Below are 18,280 nucleotides of genomic sequence, written 5' to 3'. Positions count from 1 at the left end.
CCTCCTACGGGCTGTGGGTTTGGCAGCGACATTCAGAATGACCAGGCCCCTCCAGAGCCTCCCGTCCACTCCTTCTCCACCTCCGTGACACTGGGGTACCAGACGGGGTGAGCGCTTCGCCCCAGAATGTCCAAGGGCGGTTTCCAGAAACGCCTGTGTCCAGGGAGTGGGACGTGCCCCCGGAGCCCCTTCCCAGTGTGCCCACCCTAGCTCATTCCGTCCGTCCGTCTCTCGCTCACTCTCTCCCGTAGCTTCTTCAGGAAAAAAGAAGCACTTCGACCTCTCTCCCTCCCTCTGGCCCTGCTCCCCTGAGCAGCACACATGCTCCTTAAAATACTCCACATGCAAAGTACTCCTGGCCATACCTCGCGGTGCGGCATCTGGCTTAGGGGGAGCCCAGCAGGTCCGGGAAGTAAAGGCTGATCCAGAAGGCAGCTGACGGGCCGCCATCAGCCTGGAGCCCGGAGCCCAGTGGGACAATGGGTGGGAACAGGCCGGGGCCACCATTATTGTCTGTGCTCACGAGTGTCCTGAACTCGTGTGTGCGTGTCGGTCGCACTACATACAGTTTCGCTCCCCACGCGGATCCCTGGGTCCTCGGCTGCGGTCAGAATAGACAGTAACTGTCCCACCGGGAGCCCCCTCACGGCTCGCTCCTCCCGACGCCCCACCTCGCCCGAAACGGCCCTTGAAACCCCCTCCCACTCTGTAGACAGCCTGGCCTCCAGTGTGCTTGTCCGAGGCTAGCAGGGTGACCCCCTTGCCTGCTTATCCGGACGGGGGTTTTCCCAAGACACAGGCCTTCCATTTTCAAACCGCAAAGTCCTGGGCAAATGGCTGTGCTGGTCACCCAGGGGTTAGGTCCTCAAACGGAAGAGCACAGAAACAGCATGAATAAAACCGGGCAGAGGGCCCTCCTCTCCGCTCGCACGCCTCCTGCGGGACGCCCCGAACCCCCCGCCATATGCCATGGAGACCGTGGCCTGGAGCACACAGTGTCTGCTGAGAGTGGGGGCCCCACTGCTGTCCCCGTGGCTGCTCCGAAGGGGGGGGGGGGGGCGAGGCCACTCTACGCAGACAACAGGCAGGACCCGAGGGACAGTGGTTTCTGTTTGGTCTGAGGGACAATCTCACAGCAGCAGGAGCGGCTGAAAGCGCTCACAGGAGTGACTCTGCAGGGGAGGGGGGGGCCGAGGCGGGGGAGGGCCGTTCCCCGAGCTACGGCCACTTTCTGTAGGCCTGCTTCTCCCAAGATGCCCGCACCCAGCCGGCCGGCCCAGCACCAGAGCGTCTCCACTCAACACATAGCCCATCCGGATTTTAGGGGAGGTGATGGGGGGGCGGGCCCTGAGGGAGAGACGTCTCCAGAAGGCGCAGGAGCTGGCCAGAGAGGGAGGGCAGCCAGCGGCGGCTCAGCGAAGCTGTAGGAACAGGGAGCAGACAGGAATCGGCATCTCATGGGCACGTCGTCGGGATGATTTTGCTCTAATTTTTTGCTCAATAGGGTTGGTTTAAAAAGTAATTTTGAGGAGCCATGCCTCCCCTAGACCTGTTCGTTATAACGACGGGCCTCCCCCTCCGGCACTGCAGGGGACGTGGTGGTTAATTAATACCGTGTCGGGAAGCGGCCGTGCTGACAGATGAGGGACATGGACGGACTTTCAAGGGTACTGACTTCATTAAGCAGCCTCGTTACAGCCGCAGAGCCGCTAAGTATGCTGTTTAAGGGGCGCTCAGCTCTCAGCCACTCCCCTCTCCGCCCGCCACCTAAGTGAACCAAGGGTGTTTCCAAAATAGCGACAAACGGGCGAACCAGGTCAGAGGCCCCTGCAGGCACCGACAGGCGTGCGCCCCGCGCCCTGAGCCGCTCCGGACACAGCAGCGGGACAGGCGGGCGAGGGAGGGCGAAGACGGAGCCCGAAGCCCGAAGCCGTCCCGGGCGCCAGGTGCAGATGTGCTCTGGGGGCTTCGCGCCCTCTGGGCCCTCGCGGGGCCCTCCCCACGGCCGTCCCTCTGGCCAGACGGGTCAGCAGGGCGCTGCCCTGCGCCAGCGCCGTCTAGAGGTCCCTGGTCCCCCGCAGGCGGAGGGGGGTGGGGGTGGCCTGTGAGGGGGCTGTTCATTCTCTCACAGCGTGACTGCGTCCTCTTCCTTTGTACTGTGGCTTTTTGTTACGTAAACCGACGTTTTAACCATTTTGGACCGCATAGTTCAGCAGCCTCAGATACATTCCCAGCGCTGTGCAACCACTATACCGTCTATTTCCAGAACTCTGTTATCATCTCTAATTTGATTTTTCTCAAGTCGGGCTTCCGAAGATATGATTTACATCCAGTAAAATGTGCCGGCTTAAACACACGGTTCCACGAATATGGGAGACATGTGCCATGTAGACACCACCCCCAGGATCGAGACAGAGAATCCCGCCATCACCTTCTCGCGCTGGCCCAGCCCCACGACCGCCAGCACACAAGGTAGCCTAGCGTTTTCCGAAACATCTTGCACTCGGCATGGTGCATCTGAGGTTCACCGAGGTCCCCCTCCGGGCCTCAGTCTTACTGTCTGTAAAGCGGGATGGTAATCATCAGCCCAAGAGGCTTCTGGCAAACCGTGAGAGACGTTTCCATAAATCTCAGCGCCTCGCCTGCCCCACCTTGGTTTTTGCGGAAGTAGCCCCCACGTGAGCCTCTGTGACCCGAGACAGACTTTCGGGGGGCGAAATGAGCAGTCTTCGCGGGAAGACCCGATTGGCACGTGCTGAGACCTCCCAAGACCGTTCCTGCCTGGGATTCCGGGCCAGCCCCGTGGCGAGGCGGCGTCCAGGGCCATCAACGCCAAGCGCTCTCGAAGTCAGCCCGCCCGTCCCCCTCGTCGCTTCGCCTTTCCGGACACACGTCTTCTGGGTTAAAACTCATGCGGCCCATCTGGCTGCTGCTGGTGGCCCCCGTGACAGGTGAGAGGGGTTGAGGGTTTGGGGCAAGGAGCCGCTGGGTGGCCGGTGCTCAGGACACGCGGAACCTAGAGCCGTTGTGCCGAACCCATGAGAACCTCGTCTGAAACAAGAAAGGCTTCTGGCGAATGAGCCGTGAGTCGTGCTGGGGACATAAACTGCAAAATGGGCCGTGAGAGGCTTGATGCGCCTCAGACTTGTCCCAAACTCCTCCCGCTGTACTTCTTAGATACAGCAACACGGAGACGTCTTTAACAAGCGAGTGAGTTGAAAGTCGTCAGGGTTAAGTCCCTGACGTCATGCACGGACGGGCGTGCGCGTGTGACCCAAGTGGCCGCGGCCGGCGCCCAGTGGAGCCGCGTGCTTCGCCACTGGCTGGACCTCCGCGTGCCCCGGCCACAGACGTCAGCGGGGAGCTATCTTCATAAACAGGAGGTATTCATAATCCCCCGTGTGGCAGCTCAATTATCTGTCCAGCGGCAAGGGACTGCTACGGATGAGGCTATGATTAAATTTCCTCATGTAACGACCCTAAGTAAATCTTTGCAATTTTCATTTTGTGGAGATTTAATATAGATCGGCGCCCTGTTGTTGGCTCCCATTTTAATCCAAAGTCACTCATTAAATGGAGACCGGCAGACGTCGGCAGGCAAGGCCTGTGGGCTGAGCTGCGGACTGGACGAGCCAGCGCCCGTTCCAGATGGACGGCTGCTGGCCTCGTTCTGTGATGGGCGCTAATCTGAAACCTTGACCTGCTTCTCTGCACATTACGCATATTAAATGCAACCTGGACACCCAGGGATGGGACGTTGTGTGGCCACAGACAGGAACTAGAGACCGTCACGTTCACAGTACCAACAGTTCCCGAGATTTACCAAGTAACAGAGCGGCAGGAAGGGCTGTTTACAACAGGCTACGATTCCCGTGTTAAAGGAAGAAAAATGTATGCAGGGATCAGATCTTCGTGGAGGGAGACGAGACGCTGCCCGCGGTGGGGCTTCTGGGGAAGAGGCTGAGGGCCCGGTGGGGAGGGGAGAGGAGACGCGGCCCCCGTGACAGTTCTATACCCAGCCATCTTCACACACTATGGATATTGTCTATGAAACCCGGAGACTAACCGTCGTGGGTTGAGTGTGGCTCCAAGTTACGTCCACGTCCTGATGCCTGGACCTTGTGAATATCACCTTGCAGAGCAAACTGTGTGAGTCAGTTAGGGATCTTGAGAAGAGGCACCTGTCCTCTCCTAGATCACCCGGCTGCACCCCAAAGGCACTCACCTGCATCCAAATCAGCAAAGGCAGAGGGAGTGGGGGGAGCTGCAGGGGGAGGCAGCAGAGAAGGGGCGGGAAGCCCGACGGACACCTACCCCAGGGTGGGAGGAGGCAAAGGGATTGTCCCCTGGAGCCTCAGGAGGCAGTACAGCCCCTGCTGACTCAGCCGTGGCCCAGAACTGTGGGAGAGCTCGGTTCCGACCCAGCAGCGGCCACCACAGGGAAAGTACTGCAGACAGAAGGGAAGTGGTCTAACCTTGGTGGATACAAAACGACCCAGTCCACCCACTTGGGTCTCCCGGCCGATTTCCACTTTCCCTCTGGGGCCTCAAGTCTTCTGTGTGACTTTATTCTTCCAGAGGAACAAAAGGAGGGTGTGGCAGTTGTTGCCCCAGGTATGAACCACACACTGGGATGGGCCCCTCCCAGGGACTGGAAGAAAACCACTCAAAGACACCCCTTCCTCCAAACAAAACTGTCCTCCCAGCAAGCCCGGGGCCGTCTTGTCTGAGTTAAGCTCTGTGGTGCCTGTGGATGTCCGAAGGGGCCACCGGCGAGGAAGCCCCTTTCAGTCTCTTTTCTTTTTTTAGAGAAGTTTTTCTTTTTTTCTTTTTTTAATGTTTTGTTAATTTATTTTGAGAGAGAGAGAGAGCACATGTGCTGGTGCAAGCAGGGGGAGGGGCAGAGGGAGAGGGAGAGAGAGAATCCCAAGCAGGCTCCGCACCACCAGCACAGAGCCCGATGCGGGGCTCGAACTCAACAACCGTGAGATCATGACCTGAGCTGAAACCAAGAGTGGGACGCTTAACCGACTGACCACTGAGGCGCCCCATCAATCTTTTTGAGAGCACGGTGCTGTCCTCTGTCCAGGGTCTTTGCTGATGTCCTTGCAGACAGGGACCTGTGTCCTCTGGGCCACACCTGTCCCTTGGGCCCATCCGCACTGCCCGGATCACGCCTGGTCAAGCAGACACGGACACACTTCCCAGACTTCAGCAGGACGCCTCACCCTGGACCACACGGGGCCCCCCAGCCGTCTCTGCGAGCCCCTCTGTCCCCCAATGCCCTGCCCCAGCGACTGCGGGCCGGGGTGCGGGGGGGGGGGGGACATCCAGACACACTGGCTCTATCAGTCCCCTTATATTTTATTGGTAGTAATAAATGCCCGTGCTAATTAACGGAATAGGTTTAACCACAGTAATGACTGTATCACAGGAGTGGCCCTTCTGCGTCTTACATAAAACCCTCCGTGATAAAATTTCCTCTGCGCCATTTTCATTGTTTCCATTGTTCTGAAATGAGGCACAGGTTGTGCTAGAACATTCTGAAGGGGCTGCTGGAGCCTCACACCCGTGCTCCACTTGGGAAATGGGGTGGGGGTGCAGCGCTCGGATCCCGGGATCTGGAACATGCTCTCAGAACCATCTCTCCCCACGCCGTGGCCAGGCTGGAAGCGGGGGAGGACTGCACAGGCGACCCAGACAGGGCAGAGCCAGAGGCCCGGACAACCCGCTGATCGCCGAGCCTCAGTGTCGCAGTCTGGGTGGGGATGGGAGTCTCTCTCTAGGCTGGGGGTGGGGGGAGGTGCGTGCCTGTCTCCCTTGGGCTCAGCAGACAGACTTCTTACAAATGAGCCATTTGGGGACCCTGGGCAGCACACGAGGAACTGTGTCCCCAGAAACCAACTTGCGCAGTGCTTCCGGAGAGATCAGCCTGCTCTCAAGAGCCTGGGTACATTTTTTCTCCCACGGGGATCAGCTCCCAGGATTCATTTGGACCTTCACCTGGTCCCCAGTGCCCGGGGCTAACTGTGCCCGCTGACCCCTTGCCGTTGCCAGGGAGGAAATGTGGGCAGCCGCGTCTCTCAGACATGGGCGCAGGAGCACCCAAAGACATCACGAGGAAGCCAGAACAAGGACCCCCCAGGCCAGGCCCTAGACCAGAGCCCATCCCGTTGGCAGCGTGGGCCCCGTCTCTGTAAGGGGGAGGCACTCCTGACTCCCGAGCCGCAGGTCTACAGGGACTGGGAACCGACTGGGGGTACGGATGCGGACGCAGTGGACGCGAGTTCCCGCCATCGCTGTGATCGCAGACAGACGGGTACCTGTGTCAGCAAAGCCAACTGTCCCAAGGTCACCACCTCCGTCCTTCCAGACCTACACATGGAAACCCCAGGAGAGTAATGTTGGAAATCAAGAGCCTCATTTTTAAAACATGAGTTCAGGCTTTCCGCTAATTCTGACACTTGTTCTCTTTGTTCTCGACTTGTTTATCCTCCCTGGACCTCCCATCCCCCATCCCAGCCTCCCTCCCCCCCCAGCCTCCAGTCCCACTCCTGAGCCTCCCATTCCCACTCCGTCCACTCCCATCCCCGCCCGGGGCCTCCCCTCTCTCTTCCTCTCAGCCTGGGGAGTCTGCCCTCACGTGAGGCCACTGCCCAGGAGAGGACTATGACCTCTGAGGGCCCCTGTCTGTCCCTTGGATGCTTCCACAGACCCAGGAGGGCGGCAGAGTTTGCCAGGAAGCAGTCACTCTTTGTCAACTGAAGCCAAGAGCCGAGGCCGCAGGGCAGCGCCTGCCCCCAGCTGCTGCTGTCCTCTCTGTAAACCACCGGCCGCTGGGCCCAGCTCAGGCCCTCTCAGGGCCGCCAGCAGGCCCATCCATGAATATTGATGACACTGCCTTTGTGACAAGCGTCCCACATGGGCCCGGGCCCGCTGCAGAGCGGCCGCTGCTCCGAGACCTATCCGGCTTTGTTGAGGGCCAGGACGCGCGGCGACGACAGATGGACACTGGCCTCCAAACCTCTGTGCGCCCGAGCCCTGCACAAAGGAGCCCGGGATGTTTTTAATATCACACACTTGCCTCGGGGCTTGTTTTCAGTCCCATTTACTAAGGGCTTGGGCTTTTTATCAGTCAAATGCCTTAAGCACTTTGTCAACTTGGACATCTGGCCGCGCGCTTACAATTTTTTTATTTGCTAAAATATTTAACAGTGTGGCGGGGGGGGGGGGGGGGTGTCACCGGAGACTCGGGCCGCCGTGGCACATGCGGGCACCAGCCACCCCAGCAAATCACCACAGGGGACCCCGTGGGAGTGGCTCTTCCCTGGTGGAGCAGTGGGAGTTCACCCCATTCAGGGCCTGGTGGACGCCTCGCCGTGTTCCCGCCTCTAAACCGTAGGGATCTGTGAAGTCAGCAGACAGTCGTGATTGACAACGGGGCTGTAATCGATCCTGTATGTGCACGTCCACGGCAGCAGTCTGTTGGGTACCAGAGCGCAGCCGAGGCTGGAGTCGGCCCAAGTGCCCACCAGCCCGTGAACGGATGAACCAGACGTGGCCCATCTAGACAATGTGCGCCACTCAACCACACGAGGAACGTGGTTCTGACTCGCACGGCACGCGTGGACCTGGAGAACGTGACGCGGGGCGAAAGCGGCCACTCACAAAAGGCCACACGGTGTGAGATTCCACTGGCACGAATTGCCCACAGCAGGCAAACAAGGGGGACAGGAAACGGATGGGTGGTTGGCAGGGGCGGGCGGTGCGGAGGGCAGGGGCGGGGGGGTGCAGCGTCCTTCTGGGGTGATGAAAAGTCTGGAACCGTACAGTGATGAGATGATTGTACAAAATTAAAAATGGTTAACATGGTAAATTCGTAAAAGGGAATTTACCAAGATGAGGTGACGCTGGTACTGGCTGTAATGGCCTTAACCCTGATCATCAGAGGTCATCAGTGATTAAGGGTCCCCTTGTGCTCAGCACGGCTGTCTGCTGAGGCCACATTAATGAGCAAGAACAGGCATGGACAGCAACCGGATAACTTAGTCTGAGATGAAGGAAGGCTTCCTGGAGGAGGTGACGTTGGGCTGAGCTCAGGAGAATGGGGAGGGGGTCCAGGCAGGGAAACAGCAGGGAGGCCATTGAGGCAGCAGTGTGGCTCCCAGGGATGAGAGAAGGATGACCTAGGTAGGGAACAAAGAGGTCAAGAGGGCAGTGCCAGGCACCCTGCTCCTGCCCCAGGAACAGCGGGTCACCCGTGTAGAAAGGAGGTACATCAGAGGGCAGTTTGCCTGCCCCGTGGGCCCTTCCCTGAGCCCCTCCCACGTGCCCGGCCTGGTGAAGCTGTTCTCTCATGCCTGCCCTGGGCCCCACACTTCCCAGGTAAGGACTCTGAGGCTCAGAGAGGGTGGGTCACCGTGAACCCACCGGGTGGGTTCACGTGCCCTCCGGGCAAGGCCTCAAGCCTGAGTCTGGAGCTCCTCTCCAGCAGAGGGAGGCAGCAGCCTGCCAGCTCCAGTGGGATTTATCCAGAGGGATAAAGACTCCTGAGAAGTCCCAAGAAACGGGCCCAAAGCCTGTGGTCCTACAGCCTGGGCCCCGGGAAGCCGAGGTCCCCAGTGTTGGGCCAAGTCCTCAGTCCTGGTGAGGACCACTCTCCATGCCTCACCCTCTCCTGGGCCACCGTAAGAGGCCACCAGCAGCACACGAGTGTACGGTTGCAGGAGCCACTAGACTGACTGGGGTGCTCCTGCCTCAGACCAGCCTCCATCACTCGCCAGCAGAGGGGGCCTAGCCCCTGGGGCTGCATGCAGTCTGAGGACCCCATCCCCAAATGCCTGTGCACAGGGGATGACCGTGGTGCCATCCACGTCTGCCTATAGCACTGAAGGTCCACAGCCAGGGCCAGGCCAGCAGGAGACAGCACGAAGGACACAGTGTGGAGGGACAGATCCTGGATGGCTAGGGGAAACTGAGCCCTCCCCAGCCTGGAGGGTCTGCCTGGCTCTCAGAGAACATTCCTGGGAAGAGGTAGAGAGAGGCTGGGGTAGGGGGTGTTGTAGGGCATGTTCTGGGGAGATGGTCAGGGCCGCTGTGGGTCACAATCCTGTCCCCAGACAGGCTGGTGGTCATCGAGCAGGGTCTCTACGTCCAGGAGCCCCCAGTGGCCCCAGATGTGCCCACCCCACCCTCACCAGTCCCATGCCCCCTCTCTCGGCCTGCCCTCCTGCTGTGCCTGGCCCCCTCGGCTTGCTGCCCCCCACCCACTCCCCTGCCTCCTGCCTGCCCCCACTGTCTGAGGACAGAGACGGACCCACTCCACCCCACAGCGGGTTGGCCAAGGCACCTCTACACTCCTGGACCCATCCACAGTCCTAGTGCCCACACTGTCCGGGGAGCAGAGGAGTGAGAAAGATTCCAGAGGCTTCCACACAGTCAGCATGCCCAAGCTTGGGCCAGTTCCCCAAAATGGCCCAGCAGGGTGTTGACCTACAGCCCTCTACACCCGCCTGGCCTTTGGACACTGTTCTCAGAGCCCTGAGTGTTCCCCCGCCCCCCATCTCTTCCCCGTCACATCCACCAGACCCTGCAGGATGCCACCCCGGGGAAGCCACTCGGACTTCCCAGCCCAAGCAGCCCATGTTCCCACCCCATGAGCCATCCAGGCCTTTTTCCTGAGCTGGGCAGGACCCCACCATTGACGCCTGGAGTCAGCACCTCGGACAGGGCCAGGTCCTGGGGGAGCCCAGCAGGGACCCTGGAAGGGGTTCACGAGGTTACCACCCCAACTCCTGGAGGGGACAGCAGCAAGACAGGACTCACCTGTGGAGGAGGGTGGCAGCAGGGACTGGACCCGACCGGCTGGACCCAGGATGCAGCGGAGGGGGCCCTGCGGCCAGCTTGGGACGCAGTGGAGGGGGGCATGACGGCCCACTCGAGACGCTGTGTCCTCCATCAGCTTCTTCAAAGAGGACATCTGTTCGTCTCTCAAGGAGACCGGCTTCTCTCCCCGCCCTCCTCTGGATGAGCTTCCATGTCCCCACAAAGGTGCCGACAGACATGAAATGTGCCCGCCAAGCCCACCCTCATGTGGCTGAGCGTCTCGGGCTGACCCTGGGTCAACTGCACCCCCCCCCACCCCGTCTGTCCCTCCCAGCTCCGTGGCTCCGTCCCCACGGGTCTGGGCCGTGCAGCCCCCTCCGCCAGCACCGCCAGGACCCCAGCCGGCTCGCGCAGGTTCTGGTGCACCTCTTGCCTTTAGATGTTCAGCAGCATGAATATTCTTATTTTTTATTTAAAACTAATTTGGAGTTCTCGCTCTCTAAGGGGCTTCTAATCACCAAAAATCGCCTACGGCAAGAGCTGATTGACAGGCCAACGTGGCCACTTCTGAAGAACAAATTGGCCATTGGCGGAGCCACATACAAAGGGAAATGCCAAGGGCTTGTATTTATGAGCTATTAGGGAGAATGCTATTAGCATCTGCTTCCCACATGGGCAAAAACACCTGTCAGACATCAGGAGACCATAAAACAGCACACGTTTAATAGTTACTTTGTTTAAAAAGTCATTAAAATTGAATGTCAGCTAAAACTTAGGAAAACAGTTATTCTTCAAATCCCTTTGATTCTTGCTAGCAAGCACACAGGACTCTTTCTTCCCAGGACAAAGACACAAGTTTGTAAAGGGGAGGGGGGGACTGCCCCAGAGCAGCTTCAGTGACAGAGCGAGGCTTGAGGGAGAAGAAGTGTCTGTTGGGACCCCTGATGAGGTCCTGGGTGTGGCAGGGTGGAGGTGCCTGCCCGCCCTGTGGGATGGCTGGCTGGACAGGGCTGCACCCTCACCAGAGTCTGCAGATTGGGTCATCCCAAAGGCCTCCACCCTGACTGTCCCCACTTGCCCTCAGTCCTCCCCCAGCAGGGTCCTCCCCAAGCAGGGACCTCCCCAGGCAGGGTCCTCCCCAAGCAGGGACCTCCCCAGGCAGGGTCCTCCCCAAGCAGGGTCCTCCCTAGGCAGGGACCACAAATGAGGTGGGCTCTCTCCAGCCATGAGGAGGCAAGTGCAGGACCCTCACATCTCCTCAGTGTCCCCAAGAGCTGCCAAGTAGCCAACAATTAGGGCCAATTCTGGAGACGACTCCTGATGGGAACTCATGGGCCCAAGCCCAGGATCAGGTCAGAGTGGCAGGTGGGGCTGGGGGCTGCTAGTCAGGCAGCCAGAGCAGGGCCAGGCCAGTCCGAGGGGCTGTCCGCCCTGGAAGGTGGAGACAACTGCCCGCTGCTCGCAAACAACAGATGGTCCCGGGGACAGAAATTGGCCCACAGCCCTTGTCACATTCGCTACACAATGTGGGTCAAATACTGAAGGCGGGGAGAGGTTTGCTTTGGGAGATGGCAGGGGCAGGGAGCCCTGGTACAAGCGAAGCCCACCATCATCTCCACCCCACTGGACAGAGGGGAAGGGAGACGGGGCGGCCCAGGTCACATCCCTGACCCTCACCACACGGAAGGAAGGACTGAGATGGCCGGAGTCACGTCCCTGATTGTCACTGGTTGGAGGGGAAGAACGAGGCCAGGGTTAGGCACAGGCACAGGCAGCTGATGAGAGTGACCAGCCGGCCCTGGGGACTTTGGCCCCAAGAACATTGTTCTTGCTCAGGTTCTTGGCCCATCTTTGCCCGGGGCCTGCATGGTGCTGGGGGGCTCAGCCCAGGGCTGCATGTCAGCTAAAGGTTGATGGAAGGAAGGAAAAGTTCCGCTTGGCCATGTCAGGTCTTCGGAGCTCCCAGGGTAGCTGGACAGCTGGAAATAGAGACCCCGAGAGAGAGCAGACGCTGTAATTGGCCAGTTTTGACAACGTGACCCGTGCTACAATGGACCGGGTAGCCCAGCCTGGTGCATCTTTCACGTAGATGAGTTAACCCTGGTGAAATCGTTTCAGCAGAAGAGCCGTGGAAATGTTGGACATGGTGTGTGTGGCCACGTGGAATGATGAGCAAGGACTTCCGCGGGTTCAGTGAGGAAGCTCCGGAGAAGGTTCTCCAGGGAGCACATCACATGATGGAAGCTGTGTGGGGTCTGTGGTTCTGGTGTCCTCGCGGGTGGTGCCTGCGGATCCGTGCATGCTCGGTCATCCATTTGGGGCAAAGTCCTGGGGATGGGGGAGAGAAATCTGAATGGTGGAACAGCCCTCCTTCCCCAAAAAGCCATCATCCTGGGGAGAAAACAGCATGAGATGATGATGCTGAGGGTCCGTGGGGGACACTGCAGCTCGTCCCCAACCTCCTCACCCCAGCTCAGCCCCAGGGACTCAGGGACTCCTGAGGAATGGCAGTTTGGGAAGACCAGGGGTGGTGAGCAGTGTGGAGGGCTGGGTCTTACTGTCCCTGTCCTTATACTGGGGGAGCCTGGGGCGGGGACTCCCTAGCCCCAAATTCCAAATGACCTTCAGGAAGCTTTCGGACCGTGTACCGTCGAACAACGCTCTAATCCCAGCCTGTGAGACAGGGCTGCTGTCCTGCAGGGACAGAGGAAGGAGGACCCGGGGTTGGACCCCGGGCCGGACAGGCTGGAGCCGCTCCTTGGTGGGCATCAGGGGCCACGGACGGAGGTGAGCGACCCCAGAAAACACCGTCACTGCCCACGAGCTGGGAGGCTCCAGGCGGGTTCGCCGCCCCTCTGCCTTCCTGGGAATGGGGTGCCGGCCTGACGGCCTCTTCCCCTACTGTTCGAGGACGCCAGACAGGCTCCGTGACCCGCCATGGCCTCTGTCCCTCTGGATGCAAGGAGGCGGCCGATACCGGGCGACTGACCCGGTCCCCGAATAGCCCTGTGCGCCCGACATTTGCAGCTGAGGCGAAATTCGCAGGACGTTAAACCAGACGCTTTTTCTTAATGTTATTTTGAGAGGGAGGGAGTGAGCGTGCGCAAGCACCCGTACGCGGAGCAGGGGCAGAGAGGGAGGGAGAGAGAGAATCCCAAGCAGGCTCTGAGCTGTCGGCACAGAGCCCAACATGGGACTCGAACTCAAGAACTGTGAGATCCTGACCTGGGGCGAAACCGAGTGTCAGACGCTCAACCGACTGAGCCCCCAGGAGCCCCGTTAAACCAGACACGGTCAGCGGCAGTTAGCACATTCGGTGCTGTGCGGCCCCACCGCCTCTCGTTCCAGAACATTCCTTCACCCCAAACGGAGGCCCGCCACCGGCGGCAGTCACACTCTGCCCACCCCGATCCCTGGCAACACCGATCTGCTTCTGCCCCTGCGGACTTTCCTACGACTCGTGTCCTCCCGGGTCCGGCCTCTCACCCCACGCCGTGGTTTCAAGGCTCGTCCACGCGGCCGCGTCCACGCTTTGCTCCTTGCTGAGCCCGAGTGACACCCCGCCGGGGGCTGGACCGCGTTTGGCGGACCCGTCGTTGTCTCCAGCTCTGGCTGCCGCCAGCGTCCGCGAGTGGGTTCTGCACGGACACCCCGCCATCCCTCTTGGGCGCACGCGGAGCGCTGGAGCTGCTGGGTTGCTATGGAAACCTCACAGTTCGGCGTCTGAGGATCTGCCAGGCGGCTCTGCCCGGGGGCTGCACCCTGTACCCCCCCGGCCGGCGTGAGTGGGGCTCCGCTTCCCCACCGCGTTCACGCCAACGCTTCCTGCGGCCTGTGTGCTGATTCCAGCCGCCTCCTGGCTGGGCGCCGGGCCCGCCGAGGTGGATCCGCACGTCAGCAAATGATGATGCCGTGCGTCTTTCCACGGGCCGTGCTGTGCGCCAGGGCTTACAGGCCTGCGGCTTGTTTGTGGCGAGTAGGACTGAGCCGTTCGTTCCCCTGGACGCCGCTCGCTGGGGCACTGTGTTCTGTCTGCACCGTGGTCTCCCGGGCCTGCACTGGCGTTTCTGTTTCAGCAAAGGGAGAGTCTCAGACACGGAGGACGTGGGTCTCCCCCCAGCCAGGAGAGGCTGCCCTGGGGGCTGGGTGGAGATTTGCCGCAGGAGGTCACAGGGGGGGTCTCGGCACCACCCTGTGGGGAGGGACGGAGCAGGGGGAAAGCTGCAGCCACAGCCGAGGTCTCCATGGCCCCGCGGGAGGTTCTGGAGCTATGCCGGCCCTCACTGCGGTCCAGCTGAGGCTGGGGGGTGGGGGTGGGGTGGGGCGGCGGGCCAACCCTGGGGGAGGCGCAGCCTGGAAAGGGGCTCGGCTGGCAGCTGCCAGCAGCCCCCACCCCCATCCTAAGTGGGGTCTGGTCGCCCACAGCATTTTCTACGGCCTCCAGGGCAGCCTCACCTGCCCTCTACGGCCCTGGGTTCAGGGCAGGTGGCAACAGAGAAGCCACACTGTATGGCTGAATTGTGTCCCCCAAACCCAATGTTGAAGCTCTAACCCCCGGGATGTCGGGGTGACTGTATTTGGAAGGGGGGGTTTTCACAGAGGTGATCAGGTCAAATGAGGCCAGTGGGGTGTGCCCCACTCCGGTCCGTGTCCTTGTAAGGAGAGATCTGGAGGACGGCATCTGCACGGGTGCCCAGGAGAGAGGCCTGGGGTGGGGGGCGGCCTCTGTGGTTGGAGCCCCTAGCACGCAGCACTTTGTTCTGGCAGCCTCGGGACGCTAAAACGCCACCGTCACACCTACCCCGAGGGCGCTGGGCTGGTCCCTGTGGAGGCGCCTAATTCTGGGAATACAAACGTGCACCCAGGCAGGCACAGAGATAGAAGACAGGAGGGGGGTCGACAGAATACGAAACGTCCCTGCTGGGTGCAGCAGGTGTCGGGGAAACCGCTGGCTCGTACACAGGGAGCCCGTCCCCCAGGCGTCCTCTTCACCGAGGAACAGAAGGAAATAGGAAAATACATTCCCAGCCTGGGCACCGGCTGAAGGCTCTCTGAGCCAGAGGAAGAGGGAAAACTTGAACCACTTACGGGTTTGCCGGATGGCAATTAATGCTAACGCGTTAAATAATTTAATTGGACAGGGTGTACTTCATGTCACATGTCCCTGGCATTAATGGCATCTCCGTTAGTCTGTCCTTGGCACAGACGCTTTCCCGGCTCCTTCCTAAAGCAGCTCCTGGGTCCTCTGCCCACCTGAGCAAAGGCAGGCATTGCTTTTGTGAGCAGGAGGAAGTGGGCATCGGTCAAATTCTCCCTGAACAACAATCGTGAGCCAAGACTGGACAGCCGAAGGGCGGCTGGGGACCAGAGCTGGACACCCTGAAACTCAGGGCCCCCCTGCGGTCTTCCCAAGAGAACGAGCCCCGTTCCTCCCGCAAGCCGGACCCAGCTCAGATGCCCCCAGACCCTCCAGCACCCACGCTGGACGGGCACACCCCTCCACTCTCTCCTCAGGAAGCCCTAACCCGTCACCCGAAAGCCAGGCTACTTTACATCAATCATCATATTCTCTCTAGCAGCCGCTGTAGGTCGGGCATTGGAGGGGGCTCATCTGGGCCATTCTGTCGGGGGCTCCTCGTGCAGTTAGCCAGAGAGCCTCTGTCTCTTCGTGCACACCAGGGCCTCCCCGTGTCTCCCTCACAGCATGGTGGGGACCCCAGACCCAGTGTCCCAGGAGAGCTTTCCCTGACCTAATCCAGAATTCACCTTCCGGTCTTAGAGCCCACCTAGATCCAAGGTGCTCAAGGGAAGGAATTTGGGGGCTACTTTTAAAATAGCAGCTCGGCTTCTCGGGGAGGAAGGGCCTCCCTCCCCTGTGCCCGCTTCCCCCCGAGGCGGGCACAAAGCTGCCTGATCAATGCCAAGGCAGCAGACCCCAGGATTCCCACCACACGTGTCTCAGGGCCTGTTGTTGCTGGGTATCTCTGCCAGGCAGAGCAGAGGGCACAGTGCCCTCCACCAAGGACCACCGAGGCCAGGCCCCAGGCTGGGGGTCACGAAGGAGCACTGTTCATGAGCCCCGCCCTCAGAGCCTCTGTCTAGTGGGGGGCCCCTGCCACACCAGCACCGTGTGTGTGCCTGCACGTAACGTGTGTGCACGCATGTGTACGTGTGTGTTGGGTGATGGGCTGGGGGTGATCTAGGCAGTGACAGAGGCCAGGCCAAGGTCTGGAGGTGGAAAATATAGGCAGGGCAGAGAACAGGTGCGTCTGACCGACCACAGGCACCAGGTGTGAGGGCTGTAGGGACACGGGGCCTGGAGTCTCAGAGACTGAAGCAGGAGCCCCGGGGTCAGTCCCCGCCACTAAGCTGCCTCACTGACCTTGGCAAGAGTCATTTTAGTAGGTGGTCAGGCTGAGAGGGGCACAGGACCCTCTGGGGGGACAGAGACAGAGACAGAGAGATGGAGACAGAGACAGAGGGAGCAGGAACGGGGTGTGGGTCTCGAGCTGGCTGTCTACATCTTTGTCGGTAGGAGGAGGGTGGCAGGAGGGGCCCCGAGGTCTCTGCAACAGCACGGTGGCTGGCGGGCTCAGGCCCTGCCCGCTGGACGCCGGCTCACAGGGTGTGAGGAGCAGGCTGAGCTCCTTACCCCCACTGCCAGGCGCAGCTCTGGTGAGCCCCTGGCCTCCCCGCTGCCCACTGAGGACAGGCAGGGATGAGTGCCTGGTGTGGGTGGGGCCCAGGGCGGGTGGAAGGTGCGGGGACAGCACCCACCCCGAGGCACCTTCTCCCAGCTTCCAGCCCCTGGTCGCAGGACTCGGGGACACGGGGCTGCTTGGGCACGGCAGTGCTGGCCAGCCCCCCTCCCCTCCGCTGGCCTGTAACCCCACATGGCCACCGCCTCGGGCTCAGGAAGGGCATCAGCTAGACTCCAAGGAGGACCAGCCAGGGTCCACTGCCCCACAAGGGGCTGGTCGGCGACGGAGAACACAGCTCCCCCGCCACCGGCACCAGCCTCCCCGCCAGCTTCTTTCAAAGTTGGGAGTGTCTTTTGTATTCCAAAGGCCAAAGGGCCAAGCTTGCCTTTAATTAAAATGCACGTCCTTTAATTAAAGGCCCCATAACACATGAAGGGCATCCACTGAAATAGGACGTGTGACACAGTCATTTCCCTGCTGTTAATTACTAATTAATGAAGCTATTTCAATTAATAGCTTCCCCACCTCACTCCCCCTCTGACAGGCCCCGTGCTGGGGCGCGTCCTAGAATCAGACACCAGCTCCCGTGCCAGCAGCCACCGTGCTGAATATTCATGCCACGACCTCAAAGCTTTTCAATTAAACATAATAAAATAAATCCCAGTCAAAGCGCAGGCCAATTGTAGCTCATCTCCTTCCTCGGGCGCCCGAAGAGGGGGACCGGACGGCCCGCTGCAGACAGGACGGAGCATGGCGGGTGGCCCCTGCATGTCCCCCTGGTTGTGAGGTCCGACTCACCCAGGGGGATGGGTGTCCAGAAGTCCCCGAAGGGGCAAGTGGGGACTCCCAGGGCACTGCAGTCCTGCAGCCGAAAAGACGCAGCCAGAAATGGAGGGCCAAGGAGGGTGGCCCAGAGAGGTGGGGGGCCGTTAACATGTTCATTAGGAATTTTAAGTGGCCATTAAAGATCCTGCTTTAAAGAAACGAGGAGAGGGGCACCTGGGTGGCTCAGCTGGTTGAGCACCGACTTCGGCTCAGGTGATGATCTCACGGTTGGTGGGTTTGAGTCCCGCATCGGGCTCTGTGTTGACAGCTCAGGGCCTGGAGCCCGCTTCGGATTCTGTGTCTCCCTCTCTGTCTGCCCCTCCCCTGCTCGTGCTCTGTCTCTCTTAAAAATAAAAAATAATAAACATAAAAAAAAGTGACCTTATAAAAAGAAACGAGGGGGAAAGTCATTTGTGGTGACCACGTGTGGGCGGGAGGGCACCCGGAAGCCTGTGTGGGGTCTGGGTCTGAGGACAGGACTCAGGGAAGCCTGTGCCCCCACCCGAGGGACATCCGGAGGCTGAACCCCCAGCGCCCCTGCTGCCTCCTTGCTCAGGTAGGTGGAGGACAGCCCCGCCTGGAGGACCCAGCCCCGCCCCAGTGTCGAGTCACCGGCCGGCGCCCCAAGCCCGGCCCCAGCCCCTCCCCCTCCCCCTCCGCGTCGGGCTCCTGCCGCGCTGTCCAGCCTCCCGCCTGCCCTGGCCCGCCCTCGCCGCAGGGTCCCCTGCACCTGGAACATCCTTCCAGCCCGTTCCCTCCAACAGAGCGGAGCGGCAGGGCACCCACGGACAGGGCACTGAGCAGCCCGCCGGAGGCCCCTCCCACGGCACCTAGAGGCGGCTGGACGGCCGGACGCAGCCCTGTCAGACGGCGCCCTCTGTCGGCCAGCTTCAGGTGACAGCAGCCCGGGCCTCTGGAGGTGCCTCCAG

At 60.6% G+C, this 18,280-nt stretch overlaps 1 long non-coding RNA gene across 1 annotated transcript; it reads right to left on the bottom strand.

The window, feature by feature from the left end:
* Positions 1-10,526: 10,526 nt before the first annotated feature.
* LOC147582876 (uncharacterized) lies at positions 10,527-17,938 on the bottom strand. Its single transcript, XR_015249596.1, has 3 exons — positions 17,526-17,938; positions 13,312-13,892; positions 10,527-12,216 (listed from the first exon to the last, which is right to left on the bottom strand). It is a non-coding gene; the product is annotated as an uncharacterized LOC147582876 (long non-coding RNA).
* Positions 17,939-18,280: the final 342 nt, after the last annotated feature.

The sequence above is a fragment of the Puma concolor genome, chromosome A3, assembly GCF_028749965.1.
Source record: "Puma concolor isolate L17-30 chromosome A3, mPumCon1.1.hap2, whole genome shotgun sequence".
In the NCBI taxonomy this organism is placed as follows: Eukaryota; Metazoa; Chordata; class Mammalia; order Carnivora; family Felidae; genus Puma; species Puma concolor.
Note: the sequence above shows the minus strand (reverse complement) of the source record. Positions and strands in the feature narration are given on the sequence as shown.